This window comes from Neoarius graeffei, chromosome 13 (genome assembly GCF_027579695.1).
Source record: "Neoarius graeffei isolate fNeoGra1 chromosome 13, fNeoGra1.pri, whole genome shotgun sequence".
Lineage (NCBI taxonomy): Eukaryota > Metazoa > Chordata > Actinopteri > Siluriformes > Ariidae > Neoarius > Neoarius graeffei.
Window position 1 is genome coordinate 35,635,130 of NC_083581.1, and position 15,352 is coordinate 35,650,481.

The 15,352-nt window shown below is 39.0% G+C and overlaps 1 long non-coding RNA gene across 1 annotated transcript; it reads right to left on the reverse strand.

Annotated features, from left to right (window-relative positions):
* Positions 1 to 2,731: 2,731 nt before the first annotated feature.
* On the reverse strand, positions 2,732 to 3,910 carry LOC132896084 (uncharacterized). The gene is made up of 3 exons (XR_009655925.1): positions 3,573 to 3,910; positions 3,005 to 3,061; positions 2,732 to 2,815 (listed from the first exon to the last, which is right to left on the reverse strand). It is a non-coding gene; the product is annotated as an uncharacterized LOC132896084 (long non-coding RNA).
* Positions 3,911 to 15,352: the final 11,442 nt, after the last annotated feature.

The window sequence follows — 15,352 nt, forward strand, 5'->3', positions numbered from 1 at the left end:
CACCTGTGTTGCACTTTATTTTGGGCCAAAAATATATTACATATTATCGCCAAAATATCTGGTCATCTTTGGGGCCTATAGCAAACAGTTATACTACTACTACTACTACTACTACTACTACTACTACTACTAATAATAATAATAATAATAATAATAATAATAAAGTACAGTAAATAGCCCTATTCCACAACTGTAGTAATCCATATAACTTTAAAAGACGAAATGACTTTTAATTCATAAAAATAAAGAAGAAAAAACACTGAATTAAAAGGAGTGTCCAAAGTTTTAACCGGTATATTGTACTTTAGACGAGTTTGTTTTGCTTACTCTTCCTAATCAGCTAATAACCATGAAAACGGTGGTTCCCTTTGGTAGTTTTGATGAAATCGTTTTGTTTTCCAAACGCTTCCTCTTTTTCTGAGCACCGCTGCAGTAGCTTCGTTTCATTTTTGAACAAACAGTCAGTTCACCACGCCAAGGCCTTTACACTTAATAATGGAGTGATAGAGAAGTTATAGGTCCGGTCTTTATAAACTCCTGATACAGGAGGAGGCGGGTTTTAGTTCAAGTTAATTTAATTCACCTCGGTTTAGAATAAGGACGGATATGTGGTGAGAGACAATGATTTAGAAGATGTCTAAGGAAGGTGCACTCAGTCATCTGTTCGTGCAGCGTCAGGCGCTTTCCGTCAGGAACATCTGGATGCCGGTTCACACGCCCCGGCTCCACCTCTCCTCAAACAGCAGAGGAGGCGGGTTTCTGCCAGTTGCTCGCCTCCTCTTTTGTCACTCCGGCCAAATGCTGAGGAGGGAGAGTCACGATTGGTAGGTTCTGTTTCGGTTGTTACAGATTGTACGCTCCGAGGGGTCTTTCCGGAAGTGCTACACCGACATCTGAAAGGCAAAAAGCACCACCGGCTGGAAAGTGTCCATTGTAATGCCATCGATCACAGGCGGATTGTCCTACTGCTGGAAAACTTCCCCGCTGGACAGAGATTAGTTCAACACCGCCGTCGAAAGACTCAAAACCCCGATGGTTTTCACTTCAATTATTTATAGGATAGTCTTTCTTTCTTTCTTTCTTTCTTTCTTTCTTTCTTTCTTTCTTTCTTTCTTTCTTTCTTTCTTTCTTTCTTCTACAGTTTTGCTCTCTCTCTCTCTCTGAGTTTTTCGACACCGCCATTTGGAAATATGACACCGTCGTTGGAAAGCGGATGTGAAGCCTGTCGTAATGAACAGATGATTTTATTCAGCTAAGTTATTTATGCTCACCATATATAATCACCTTTTATTTTAGAATTCTGTTGATTTTTATTCAATCGATCGTTATTTTCCAAATCATATTGCATGTGAGAAAAACATAAACAGCCGTATTATCATTATAAGCTATTATATTGTATCATTATTTATCCTGATATGATTTCAGTGTCTTGTCTTTTTGTACATGTTTCTGTTTCGGTAATGGGAAATATGCCTGCGTATGTTTATGTCTGCGTATGTAATATGCCTGCGTATATTTGTTTACAAATTGTCACAGTCGCTCACTAGCGTGGAAGTTTTACGTCTCCGACGTGTGACATCATGTTGTCTTGACAACGTGCGATATTGGAACAATATTGCACGCTCATTCTCCATTGTGTCGAGTGATGTACACGTAAAGCGATATGATAAATACATTGCATGCTATCAAACCAAATGAATGAAACCCACTAGAAAGGAATAGAAAACATGTTTTCATTCCATCAAAAAAGTGTCCTGTATGTATAATAATTCCTGATGATTTCTGAATAATTTCATGCTGATGACGTCACTCCCAGTTTTTTTCCCACTGACTTGTCAAAATGGTGAACGGGTTCAAAATTAAAATTATTTTGATTAAGTTGCATATTATTTTCTTTGTGGATGTATCTATATAATAAAAAGAACATTACAAGGTAGCACTAATATATGAAGTTTATCTTCTCGTGTTGAAAAACATTTTCAGCATGAAAATGAAACAGCCAACACCAACTAGTAAACAGAGGTTCTAGAATATTGACAACAAAGATCTGTTTAGCAAAGTTCACAAAAAAAAAAAACCTGAGTAATGCCCTTTTGAGTCTGATTCCTCTCAATGTTTCTTCCTCATGTCTTCTCAGGGAGTTTTACATCGTAATCCAAAGAGACACACGAGAGAGACAAGCCAGCGAGAGACACGAGAGAGACAAGCCAGAGAGAGACACGAGAGAGAGACACACACATGAGAGAGGAGAGAGAGCAATGAGAGTGCAAGAGAGAGACAGAGAGAGACTAGCGAGACACATGAGAGAGAGATTGTCACCATCATCTCAGACTTGTTATTTGGGATGAATACATTTAACAATAGAATTACTTCATGTGTTTAAAATCTATTTTTCTCTAAAGCTGCTTTGCAACAATGTTCTTAAAAGCGCTATACAAATAAACCAACTTGATTTCATCTTGAAAAATATGATCACAGAGAAACCAGCAACAAATAAATGATTTGACATCGTGATATCAAACGTACACAAAGATGATGACATGACTGTAGCAGGACACACGGAAGACTTGCACTGAAGTGGCATCAGGGTCGGGATCCCTACAGAGACACACATTATAAGACTGGTGAATACAAGTCCAGTAGAAATCTACAGTAAATAAATAGCAAATTTATAATTTGTATTTTATGTAGAGAGAGATTATCTTCTAATTTCTTGCCATGACCAAGGAGGTGTCTCATGGATCTCTGGAGAAGAAAGGACACACTGAGCTTTGGGTCCCTGCTGGTTCAGTCTCCACCACTGAAAGTCCAACACCTAGAAACAGAGAATTTCTTATTGCCACACACCAAAGGCACCATTTTACATTTACTGCTCCAAAACAGAAACTGATGTGTTTTATACCTGGCAGTCACATAGAAAAAAGGGTAGTGCTGAAAGATATTGCCGTTAAAACAGAGACCATAATTTATCTGACCATCACACCATCAAATTTAATGAACAGACCTTCTTCTTCTGACTTTTCTGAGCCCTCTGGTGCTGCATCATGATCATGCCTTTCTCCTACATAGAAGAAATTACGATGAAAAAATATGAAAATGGATTGAGGCTTTCAGACAAACAGATAAGAAATATCATTTGCTTCTTCCTTTTCTGAATGTATTTGAAGACACGTGCACCAAAAAAAAGCTGACTTTGTTTTCCACTTCATGTAGCTATAGTTTCATAGTCGTGTTTTTGGAAAGTCCCTTATTGTAGTGTTGTGGTTCTCTCAGCATCTGAACCACCATTCACAGTAAGCATGCATAGACTGTACATGAACACTACATGGGGACACCTGACCATAACACCCATATGTGCCCATTCCAAAACCATGGCCTTTAACATGAAGTTGTCAGATGGATTTGAGGAACTTTACCCTGATTTCATTTGGAGCGTTACTGAAGTGTTTTGAATATTTCTTCTTCAGACGAGGAATTCCAGAAAGGCTCCATCCCAGGCAAATAAAAACACACTAAAATACTGATATTGGACATCTTCAGTGTGAAATGTTGTGGGTGACTGAGACACACACCTCCACATGTAAAGACGTTCACGAGCCTCTCGCAGATCTCAGACACACAGCTGAGCGCTGCAGTACACACACCTGAGTCAAGGACAAGCAAGGAACAAAATTCATTACATCATCACTGTTCATTTTTCCTGCCGCTAAGTCTCCTCTCCATCATCGCTATCACCGGTTCGGCGACTCCTCAGTGCGCGCTCCCGTGGACTGCTCACGCGCACCGTTCACCGACAGGATGTTTCTCAGTCCGCGAGCGTTCGCCGAGGCTCCGGGATTTTCAAGCATGTTTGATATTCGGATGAATCGTGCAGTGTGAACCTCTCTGCGACTACTAGCAAGTAGCTACAGCGCTAACAAACAGCCAATGAGACTCATATATTTGTTTATATCTAATTGAAATAAAAGTTTGATTGATTGATTGATTGATTGATTGATTGATTGATTGATTGATTGATTGATGGAATCAAACTCATTAAAATATCAGAGCCTTAACTTGTCGCCTTTAGAGCGCGCGCATCAAAATTAGGCGATGACTGACACATCAGCCAGATGTTACATTCATTTTGGGACAAACGAACATAAATATAAACAATTTTAGTTCAGTGTCTGATCGCATGGCGCGCACCGTTTACTCAGGTGTCTAATCTACACTATCTGGCCAAAAGTATGTGGACACCTGACCATCACACTGCATGTGGTTCTTCCCCAAACTGTTGCCATCAAGTCGGAAGCACACAGTTGTCTAGAATGTCTTTGCATGATGAAGCTTTACAATTTCCCCTCTCAGGCTGAAGCGTGTTCCAGCATTACAATGCCCCTGTGCACAAAGCAAGTTCCATGAAGACATGGTTTGCCAAGGTTTGAGTGGAAGAACTCTCGTGTCCACATCAGTCCCACTGAACACATTTCAGATGAACTGGAACACTGACTGCACACGAGGTCACTTTTTCTCTCATACAGTTGTAACCGAATGAGCACAAATCCTCACACTGAACTCTATTGCAAAGCCTTCCAGAAGAGTGGAGGTTGTTATAAAAAACGTTAAAATAAATTTTCCTATTTTTTTCCGTGCAGACGCACAACAGTGTTTTGAAGAGATTAATCAATATTGCTATACTGTATGGCTCATGATACTCTCAGCCTAAACTACAGATAAACCATATTAAAGAAGCAGATTGATCTTACTGTCACAGATGTGTTGACCTGGAGTCATAATTCAATCCGAAAACAGCCGACAGGTTTCCTTTTTGAAATAATCTCTTATTAAAATCGGTCCGTTTGTCTTAAGATGGTCGGCGCATTTGTAGCCGCGCGGCGGTTTATACAGTCACACGTTCACAGCCCATCGATTATACGTACAGACAGGACTGTGATTGCGGATAAAATGACAAAGTCTGCTGGCTGCTGCAGCTTTCGATTTGGGAGGAGCAGATAAAGCTCACGCTCGAGTAAACAGCCAAGTGGGTTAGATTCCGAGAAACACGTCATGGTTTTCAGAAATCGTCCCCATGAAGCTGGTGTGCAGGACTGATCAACAGTTACCGGAAACGTTTAGTTGCAGTTATTGCTGCACAAGGGGGTCACACCAGATACTGAAAGCAAGTGTTCACATACTTTTGCCACTCACAGATATGTAATATTGGATCATTTTCCTCAATAAATAAATGACCAAGTATAATATTTTTGTCTCTTTTGTTTTACTGGGTTCTCTTTATCTACTTTTAGGATTTGTGTGAAAATCTGATGATGTTTTAGGTCATATTTATGCAGAAAAATAGAAAATTCTAAAGGGTTCACAAAGTTTCAAGCACCACTGTAACGATTTCTAACTTTTTCACAATAAAAGAAATTCAGTATTATTATAAAACCTTGACTGCTTTTATAAGTGTTGCATTGAGTTATTTAACAGCCAATGAAGCCCAATAGCAATAGTAATGAATCTGTTTTATCTGCTTCTTTAAGATGGTTTATGTGCAGTTCAGGCTGAGAGTATTATGAGCCATACAATACAGCAATATTGATTAATCTCTTCAAAACACTGCTCTGCTTCTGCACTAAAAATAGTAACATTTTAATTTTAAACATTTGGCAAAAATTTGCATTTGATTTTTTAAAAGTAAATTTAATTTTGTAAATTAAAGAGAACACTTAGCTAAAGTTAAATATTGCAAAAGTAAAACAAATAAAGAGACCAGTTGCTCTCTTTTTAAAGGTACATGTAAAATGACTTATTATTTCATTCAACAGCATTTGAATGAATTGTGTAAACCTAACTTTAACTATTTCCAGTTTCATTAACCGGGAACGTATCTAAACGTCATTTATCAAAACATAACTATTTGAAAACTTATTTTATCAGTACTGCTCAAACCACATGCAGAAGTCTAATTGGACCATGCAATAACATCTTTTAGAGCAGCTGTAGGCCGACACACCTCAGCCCACTCTGCTCACACACACCATACGACTGACTCCTAAATTATAAATACTGCAGGGGCGATTCTAGCATCTGATCTTTGGGGGTGCTTAGCCCCCAGAGCTGACAGAGGCACCTGGCTTGAACGACAGTGTTTCCACGTTTATTCCGCATTTAGACTAGACTTAACTAGACAAGAAGATAAGACTAGACTTATGCAATGTTTTAACAGAAGCTGACCCAATAAACTATGATATCTACACATTTACAACCACTGACACAAATATTTACGTTATATTTTTAACTAAAGACCTACTACTGCATTTGTAATGTTGGAGCTATTCATTTTGAACAGTGGTAATTGTTAATGTGTTATTGTGTAATAATAGTGTGTATTATTATGATTTTACATTAGTTTACATTAGTTTATATTTTTTGTTATATTTGTTATATTTTGGTAGTGTTCTTTTGAAAATGTAGGCTATATCCAAACCACACTCACTGTCCCCCCAGACAATGACCAGGGTTTGGATTTGTGAATGATAAGCAAACGTAAACGCTATGTTACATTAAATAAAATTGACTAACACACGGTGGTCTAGCACCGTAGCACTTGTACAGCTCTGCACAAAAGTATCTCGATATGGATGATAAATGTCGTTTTTATCATTCTGTTCATAGACCAGGGAACATCAGTATTGCATTATGCATATCGTGTTGTGTTTAACAATTGTAACTCCAGTCCGTACCTTCACATCTCGCTATGCCAGTAATACTCAGGTGCTACTTCGAGTTCCTCATTGGCGTGGAATCCAGTTAAAAAAAACACCATGTCGTAGCAAGCACTCGCGCGGACAGGCAACCCAATCAGAGGGGACGCAAGGAGGAGAGGGATTTTACTGCTCATAGAACTATCACGTAACAGGTGAATTCAAGAACACACACACGCCCGCGCACACATTCATTGCGCAGTGCGCAAGGGCACTTATTTCTGAAAATTACGTCCAAAAGCAGTGTTTTTGAGGGTGCTGAGCTGGGGGGTGCTGAGCTCGTTTTTGGGGGTGCTTGAGCACCCCCAAAAATAGGCTAAACACGCCCCTGATAAATAGAGTGACATAAGAAAACGGTACTGAGACACTTAATACTGCAAAACGTTTCATAACATTAGATCAAATGCTTTCACAAGAAACAAGCCAATGATATATCGTATCTTTTTGTCCTAAAGTCCAAATTTTTCATATTTTTATCATAATTTCTTCTATGTAGGCGAAAGGCATGATCATGATGCAGCACCAAAGGGCTCAGCAAAGTCAGGAGAAGAAGGTCTGTTCATTAAATTTGATGTTTATACAGTCGTTGTTAACACGTACCAAGTCTGATGTTGATGTATGTAGGTGTAGGTATAGATAGGAATGTAGGTGGGTGGGTATTATTCAGTATTATCAGTAATATGCTTCGCAGTATAAAAACATTCATTTTTCAAGAAATAAAATAAAGGCACAGCTTAATAATAGCTCACTTAGATAAAACTATAATGAAGACGGTCGACTTTACTGAAAAAACAGAAGCAAGTTTCTCCAGGTTTGATAAAGCTAACCAGTTCCCTGAAAGACCGAATAGATGTCATTTTGTTGACAAACACATGGCTAAAACCCTGCATTGAACTGGATGAAACAGTGAAATAGACTAGAGTGCAGTTTACTGTTGACAAAATATTGGAACAAATAGTGTCGTGCAATATACTGTATAATCTAACACTGAGATGTGACTTCCTCATGATTGTTAATAAAATGTTCTGAAACTCTTTGAAAAATAATAATTTTGTTCAAGCTGTGGGAGGTGAATCATCTGTCTGTCTGATTTCTCATTAATTTTCCTTATTTTAAAATAAACCTAGAAAAATGCAGAGATTTGAAATATAAGATGTGTGGTGGTCAGATAAATTATGGTCTCTGTTTTAACACAAATATCTTTCAGCTATCTTTTGGCACGGTGGTGTAGTGGTTAGCGCTGTCACCTCACAGCAAGAAGGTCCTGGGTTCGAGCCCCGTGGCTGGCGAGGGCCTTTCTGTGCAGAGTTTGCATGTTCTCTCCGCGTGGGTTTCCTCCGGGTGCTCTGGTTTCCCCCACAGTCCAAAGACATGCAGGTTAGGTTAACTGGTGACTTCAAATTGACTGTAGGTGTGAATGGTTGTATGTGTCTATGTGTCAGCCCTGTGATGACCTGGCGACTTGTCCAGGGTGTACCCCGCCTTTCGTCCGTAGTCAGCTGGGATGGGCTCCGGCTTGCCTGCGACCCTGTAGAACAGGATGAAGCGGCTAGAGATGATGAGATCTTTCAGCACTTCCCTTTTTCTGTGACTGCCAGGTATAAAACACATCAGTTTCTGTTTTGGAGCAGTAAATGTAAAATGGTGCCTTTGGTGTGTGGCAATAAGAAATTCTCTGTTTCTAGGTGTTGGACTTTCAGTGGTGGAGACTGAACCAGCAGGGACCCAGAGCTCAGTGTGTCCTTTCTTCTCCACAGATCCATGAGACACCTCCTTGGTCATGACACGTAATGAGATCATCTCTCTCTCTAAATAAATTATAAATTTGCTATTTATTTACTGTAGATTTCTACTGAACTTTTAATCACCAGTCTTATATTGTGTGTGTCTCTGTGTCTGTGTCTGTGTAGGGATCCCAATCCTGATACCACCCCAGGAAGCATGGCAACTGAAATATCTTTTCATACTTGTGTGGATTGTCTGGAATCTGGCAACATAAATATCATGATAGTGGGACAGCCTACTGTATATCTTAGCAATAATGTGTGTGTGTGTGTGTGTGTGTGTGTGTGTGTGTGTGTGTGTACTGACATAACTATGTAATGTAAGCTACCAGGTTATTATACGTTATTTTTTGTTTTTTTTTCCCCTAACAGATTTGTTTGTTCTTCAATTGAATTGTACAGTTTATAGGTCACATTAAAGGTAGGAAAATTTTGATATTATTTATCGTGGTCTCTTTTTTTTTACATCAGAAAAACCTATCATTTTAACGGCCTGTGTACACTTTTTTATATACAGTGTGTGTGTGTGTGTGTGTGTGTGTGTGTGTGTGTGTGTGTGTAAACACAAACCTGCTGCATCATTTATCCATGTGTGTGATTTTTAAGAACCAAGAAGATTTATCTTACCGTCACAGATGTGCTAAGTGGGTCAGGTCACATTCATTCTTCAAGCATTCAACAGTTTAAATAATTTATTGGATATAGAATGGAAGAAAGTTGGTGCATTCGTCTCACAATTGACGCATTTTTCGGCTTACGACAGTTACTGAATTCTCCTAATGTACCAGTCAGCAGCAGCTTTTAAATCTGTATATAAAATATATACTTTTTATATACTGCTAAATATATATTAAATGTACACTTTTTCATATGCTGCTAAAATCTATGCAGTGTGTGAGACAGTGATGACAGATGAGGGTCACTGTGACTTTCACAGTGGGGTAAAATATCTGGAAATCTCAACAGCATTTAGACCAGGAAGTATAACGCGCAATATAAATAGCATTTCTTTTTTCCCGGAAATCTAATGTCATGTTGATTTTACCTATAAAGGCTATTTTGTCTGTCTATATTTTCTGGGCCAAAAATACATAAAATCTGTGAAAACAAATGTTGATGTAAGCTCTGCTGCATGGTGACACCAAGTGCATGCAGACTTTACAGATCAGACTTTGTTTGTTTGTCATCTGAATCAGGTTTAAGACGACTCCCAGTGGATTCCACTTGGGGAAAATAAATCTGACTTTTTTCTTGTTTAAAGAGATCCAGCTGGAATCTCAGTGTTTGTTGACGGGTGAGTCAGTGTCATGGCCCGAGGCTGAATCACACTTTCGATTTTGAAAAGGCAGTCAACGTTGATCCCGCGATGTTGTTTTCACCATGAGTCAGTGATGCTGATAATAATAATTAGACCGATAATTCTGACGTATAAATTGAGATGTTTGAAGTGGACTTATGATGAAAATGTAACATAACGATAATAATAATAATAATAATAATAATAATAATAATAATAATAATAATAATAATTTAAAAGACATGTTTTGTATGCTGTTGAAAATATTATTTCGATTCAACATACAGATTTTGTTAAAATTTCAATGTTGATTTATAAGTATTTTGTGAACCTCTGATTATCGTCCCCAATTCTCTTGCACTTCATGAGTTTCGGAGACTGATGGTTTTCCAGCCCCATCATCACTTAGTGTGTGTGTGTAGAGAACCGTGTAGGAACAGGGCAGGAGTGGAGCAGGAAAGGGGCAGACACCAGACAGAAACATAACAGATTAAACAAACTCTGCTACACCTTCTGTCAAATCAACGGGCTGTAAAGAAACAGCATTTGAGCGATTTTTTTTAATTATTATCACAATCATAGATCAAAAGAAGGCCATGAGAACGGATTGTCGTCAATGAATGACGTAATGTTATTATAACAACACAATCGATGTCTATTTTCTTTTTATATCATTGTTATAATGAACACTGATAATTACTAAGTATGAATATATTATGTCTAATATTAGGGAAGTCAGTAAGTAAGTATGCTAAATCAGTCTGTTCTGTTGTGGAGTTACTAAAATGGTGTCCAGAGCAGGAAATGTGTGTGTAGATCAGACAGGGGGAGCCTACATGTTGCAGGTTAAATCCGGTTTTAGGGTAAACCTGTATTCAACCTAGATAGAATTGGTGAACCACATTTTATCTAGATTTTAGCTAGATAAAATGTGTATTTAACCTAGGTTCAAACTGTGTGAAAAGGGATTTTTTTAATGGGGTGTCATAAAAAAATAGGGGCGTTTTTTGCGGGGGGGGGGGGGGGGTGTTATAATAAAAAAAAGAGAAGAAAATGGAAATTATCATCTTCTCTCACACACACTCTCTAACCTTCCTTCTCTGGTCCTCACCACCTGGACTCCCTTCCCTTGATGTCATACCTTCTCTCTCTACAAACACTCAACAAATCACAATGAAATAAAGAATTTTATTGAACTTATCAGGATTGGAACTCATACTCTGCAGTCCACACTGTTTACCACTACACTACAAAAGGTTAACACTGCAAGTTCTCCCATACCCTAACAACAAGCTAACCCAAACTCTAAAATAAAACTCACTCAAACCCTAACAAAAAGATAACTGTGTCAAAACATACAAAAATTATAAATTTAACTTAGATTGAATGCTGTCTATATATTTAACCCAGGTAAAATGTGGTTCGCCAATTCAACCTAGGCTGAACACAGGTTTAACCTGAGAACAGATTTTACCTGCAACATACACACTGTGTATGTTGACTTTTCACAGCCTCTTTCTCAGAAGCTGGGGAGTGGGGTTCGTGTTACAAGTGCGGTTGGTGTTGGTTGAAAGCTCCCTCACAGCAGAGAGGGAACAGAACAAAGAATAAATAAGAACTGCATTTTGAGGTTGATGAATAACTATTAATTGATAGAAGAAGATTACATGGTGCACTGCAAGAAATCCACTGAATGTTTGTTTGTTTGTTTGTTTGTTTGTTTGGCTGTGGCAATTTAATAGAAAACACAGTAAATACAGTAATCAGCAATGCAGTGAGAAAAACCTCAACATTCATCAACTTATTAAATAAAGGCTTGAACAATAACAACAAATACACCAGAGTGATGCCAAGTGCAGAGTGCCATACTGATCACCACCGAGTTCGCTGAAGTCTTCACCTGTAGTTTAAAGTGCATATCACGGGTAAATTCAGGAGCAAGATCAATGCAATTCTCCTATTTTATATTAAACTTTGGTCAAATATCTGTAACATTCTGCATTCTCTGCAATTTTTTTTACCTTGTACAATACCGGAAAAATTCAGTTGAAATCAAGCCATTTGAGGCAAATTGGTCAAGGCAGTATTAGGAAACTCATGGTGGCTTACAATGACAGCATGAGGCTGCTGTTGAGAATTCCAAGAAGGTCTAGTGCAAGTCAAATGTTTGTTAGTGCTGGGGTACCTACTTATGCAGCTGTGTTGCGTAATCTGATGTATAGATTTATGTGCAGGGCATCTGAGTCACGAAACAACCTAATTGCTGTTTTGGCTAGCCCTGGACGTAGCTCTGTGAGACTGTTCTCTAGCATGTGGAATCACTGGTGAACATGCCTATATGTGGGACAATAACTAATGAGAGCTATGTAACATGTTTTTTTTCTTTCTTTTTTCTTTTTGTCTGTCTGTTTTACTTTTTACTATGTTGTGATGTTTTTATTGTGATATGGATCCCCACGGGCGCAGATAGAGGGGGGGACGGGGGGGATTCGTCCCACCCAGATTTAAATTCACCTCGTTCGGTCCCCCCCATTTATAGGGAGGAAAAAACGTCTATGCTGTCTTATTTCTTTGCATAAGGCAAACCTCACGGAAAAATCAAAAGACTGATTACCATTCGGTTTATTGAGGTGCACAGCAGTACATACATAGCTGCACCTGTGCAGACTGCACAGGTTGCGAGCTCGAGCTTGGTTGCTATGGTTACAAGTTTGACAGGCATATCGGGGACAGCTCCTCCTAGTTCAGGACCCCAACACGGCATGATGAAGGGTGCCAAAAGGCAGAAAACGATTGCATCGTTTTTTCAAAAAAAAAAAAAAAACGACTGTAAGTAAACTGTGCCTTACTTTATCATATCACCTTGCAATTTTTTGATAGTCTGTTCAAAGTAATGTCGTAGTGAAAGTAAAATCGTACGGAGTAGAGATGCCTTTCTGGTAGCCTCCTCCTTTCGGTGGCAGCCTGTAGATACAGTGCTCAGAAGGCAGTTTTAATGTTTAATCTGGCGTTCCCTGCCATAATTTCAGCGAGCATAGTGTTTCATAAGGAAACTTTGCGAAGAGTTGTTGACTGACTGCCGCTCACGCAACACACAGGCATAGTTAGAAAGTCAGTGGTTTACACTTTACACACACACACGTAGCCCAGCCTCTCGCTATGTTTAACAGTTGGAACTTAGCAGTTTTAAAACTAGTTTTGCAATTTCTGTGCGTGATGATAATGTGTAAACTTTGGATTTCCATAGGCTATGTTAAAATGTTATCATTGTCCTGGCCTGCAGGTAGTTCCTGGTGATGGCAGTGAGGGAGGTGAAATAACATGTATACACACTACCGTTCAAAAGTTTGGGGTCACCCAGACAATTTTGTGTTTTCCATGAAAAGTCACACTTTTATTTCCCACCATAAGTTGTAAAATGAATAGAAAATATAGTCAAGACATTTTTCTGGCCATTTTGAGCATTTAATCGACCCCACAAATGTGATGCTCCAGAAACTCAATCTGCTCAAAGGAAGGTCAGTTTTATAGCTTCTCTAAAGAGCTCAACTGTTTTCAGCTGTGCTAACATGATTGTACAAGGGTTTTCTAATCATCCATTTGCCTTCTGAGGCAATGAGCAAACACATTGTACCATTAGAACACTGGAGTGAGAGTTGCTGGAAATGGGCCTCTATACACCTATGGAGATATTGCACCAAAAACCAGACATTTGCAGCTAGAATAGTCATTTGCCACATTAGCAATGTATAGAGTGGATTTCTGATTAGTTTAAAGTGATCTTCATTGAAAAGAACAGTGCTTTTCTTTCAAAAAATAAGGACATTTCAAAGTGACCCCAAACTTTTGAACGGTAGTATATATATATATATATATATATATATATATATATATATATATATATATATATACACACACACACACATATATACAAAATGGAATCATTTGCTGACAACTCAGTCCCCCCCAGTTCAAAAATCCTATCTGCGCCCCTGTGGATCCCCTGGGTCTGGAATAAAGAATAGAATAGAATTGAATTGAATTGAATTGGTCCGCCTCTGAAAAAACTTGGCATTTGAATTTCCCGGGAAACATTGATTTTCGTGATGTCATCTGCAGGAAGCCTCCTTCTGAAGCCTACGTCAGTGCTGGTTTGTTTATGAGAAAACGATCTGGTGCTTTTCTGCAAATTTCTTCAACGTTATCATGTAATTATTAAAATGGTTAACAGATGTATTGTAGGAGGGTGTAGCAGCACCAATCATGATGGGATTAGTACTCATCATTTTCCAAAAGACCAGACAATGAGAGAGAAATGGGAGCGCTTGGTCTACACAGGCTGTGCACTGAAACTGTGCAAAGCTCGCACAGCCTGCTGGCTCTTCCGCAGATAACGTCATGATTCTGGCTCCAGACTCCCTTGGGATTATTCCAGATGTGTTTTGTTATTTTATTTTTTTCTGCTGTAGACAGATGGCCTTGTGCAAAATTACCCTTCTGGATGAGTGTGTAAAGGGACATACTTTCATATAAAAAAAAATGAAATTGGTCCAGAATATGCCCTTTAAGCCAGAACCAAAAATAGGGGGAGCCCCAAGAAAAAAAAAAATGTTCAGAGCCTTCAGTCTGCCGAAGTAAAGGCGAACTTCCAGGCAAACCTACAATTGAGACTTGAGGAAACACACTGTCAAACTGACTCTTCCCCAGAAGTGCTGTGGGAACATCTGAAAACTATCATCCTACAGACCTCGGAGGAAATACTTGGGTTCAAATACTTGGGTGTAAAGCTCACTCAGCCTGCTGGCGCTTCCGCAGATAACGTCACGATTCTGGCTCCAGACTCCCTTGGGATTTTTCCAGACGCATTTTGTTATTTTATTTTATTCTGCTGTAGACAGATGGCCTTGTGCAAAATTAGTCTTCTGGATGAGTGTGTAAAGGGACATACTTTCATATAAAGAAAATGAAATTGGTCCAGAATATGCCCTTTAAGCCAGAACCAAAAAGAGGGGGAGCCACAAGGAAAAAAATAAATGTTCAGAGCCTTCAGTCTGCCGAAGTAAGGGCAAACTTCCAGGCAAACCTACAATTAAGACTTGAGGAAACACACTGTCAAACTGACTCTTCCCCAGAAGTGCTGTGGGAACATCTGAAAACTTTCATCCTACAGACCTCAGAGGAAATACTTGAGTTCAGTACAAAGAAGAACAGAGACTGGTTTGATGAGAACAATGTAGAAATCCAGGAATTTCTAGCAAAGAAAAGAGCTGCACACCAGGTTCACTTACCACAGCCATCTTGTCCCACAGTGAAAGCAACTTTCCATCTCGCATGCAGAAACCTACAGTGCAAGCTTTGAGAGATCAAAAACGAATAGTGGACAAACATCGCAGAGAAAACAGCTCTGTGCAGATACAGGGGACTACAGAGGACTCTATGAAGCCCTCAAAGCAGTATTCAGCCCTACACACCATGTCCAAAGCCTTCTGTGCAACACCGATGGACAGTCACTGCTCACAGAC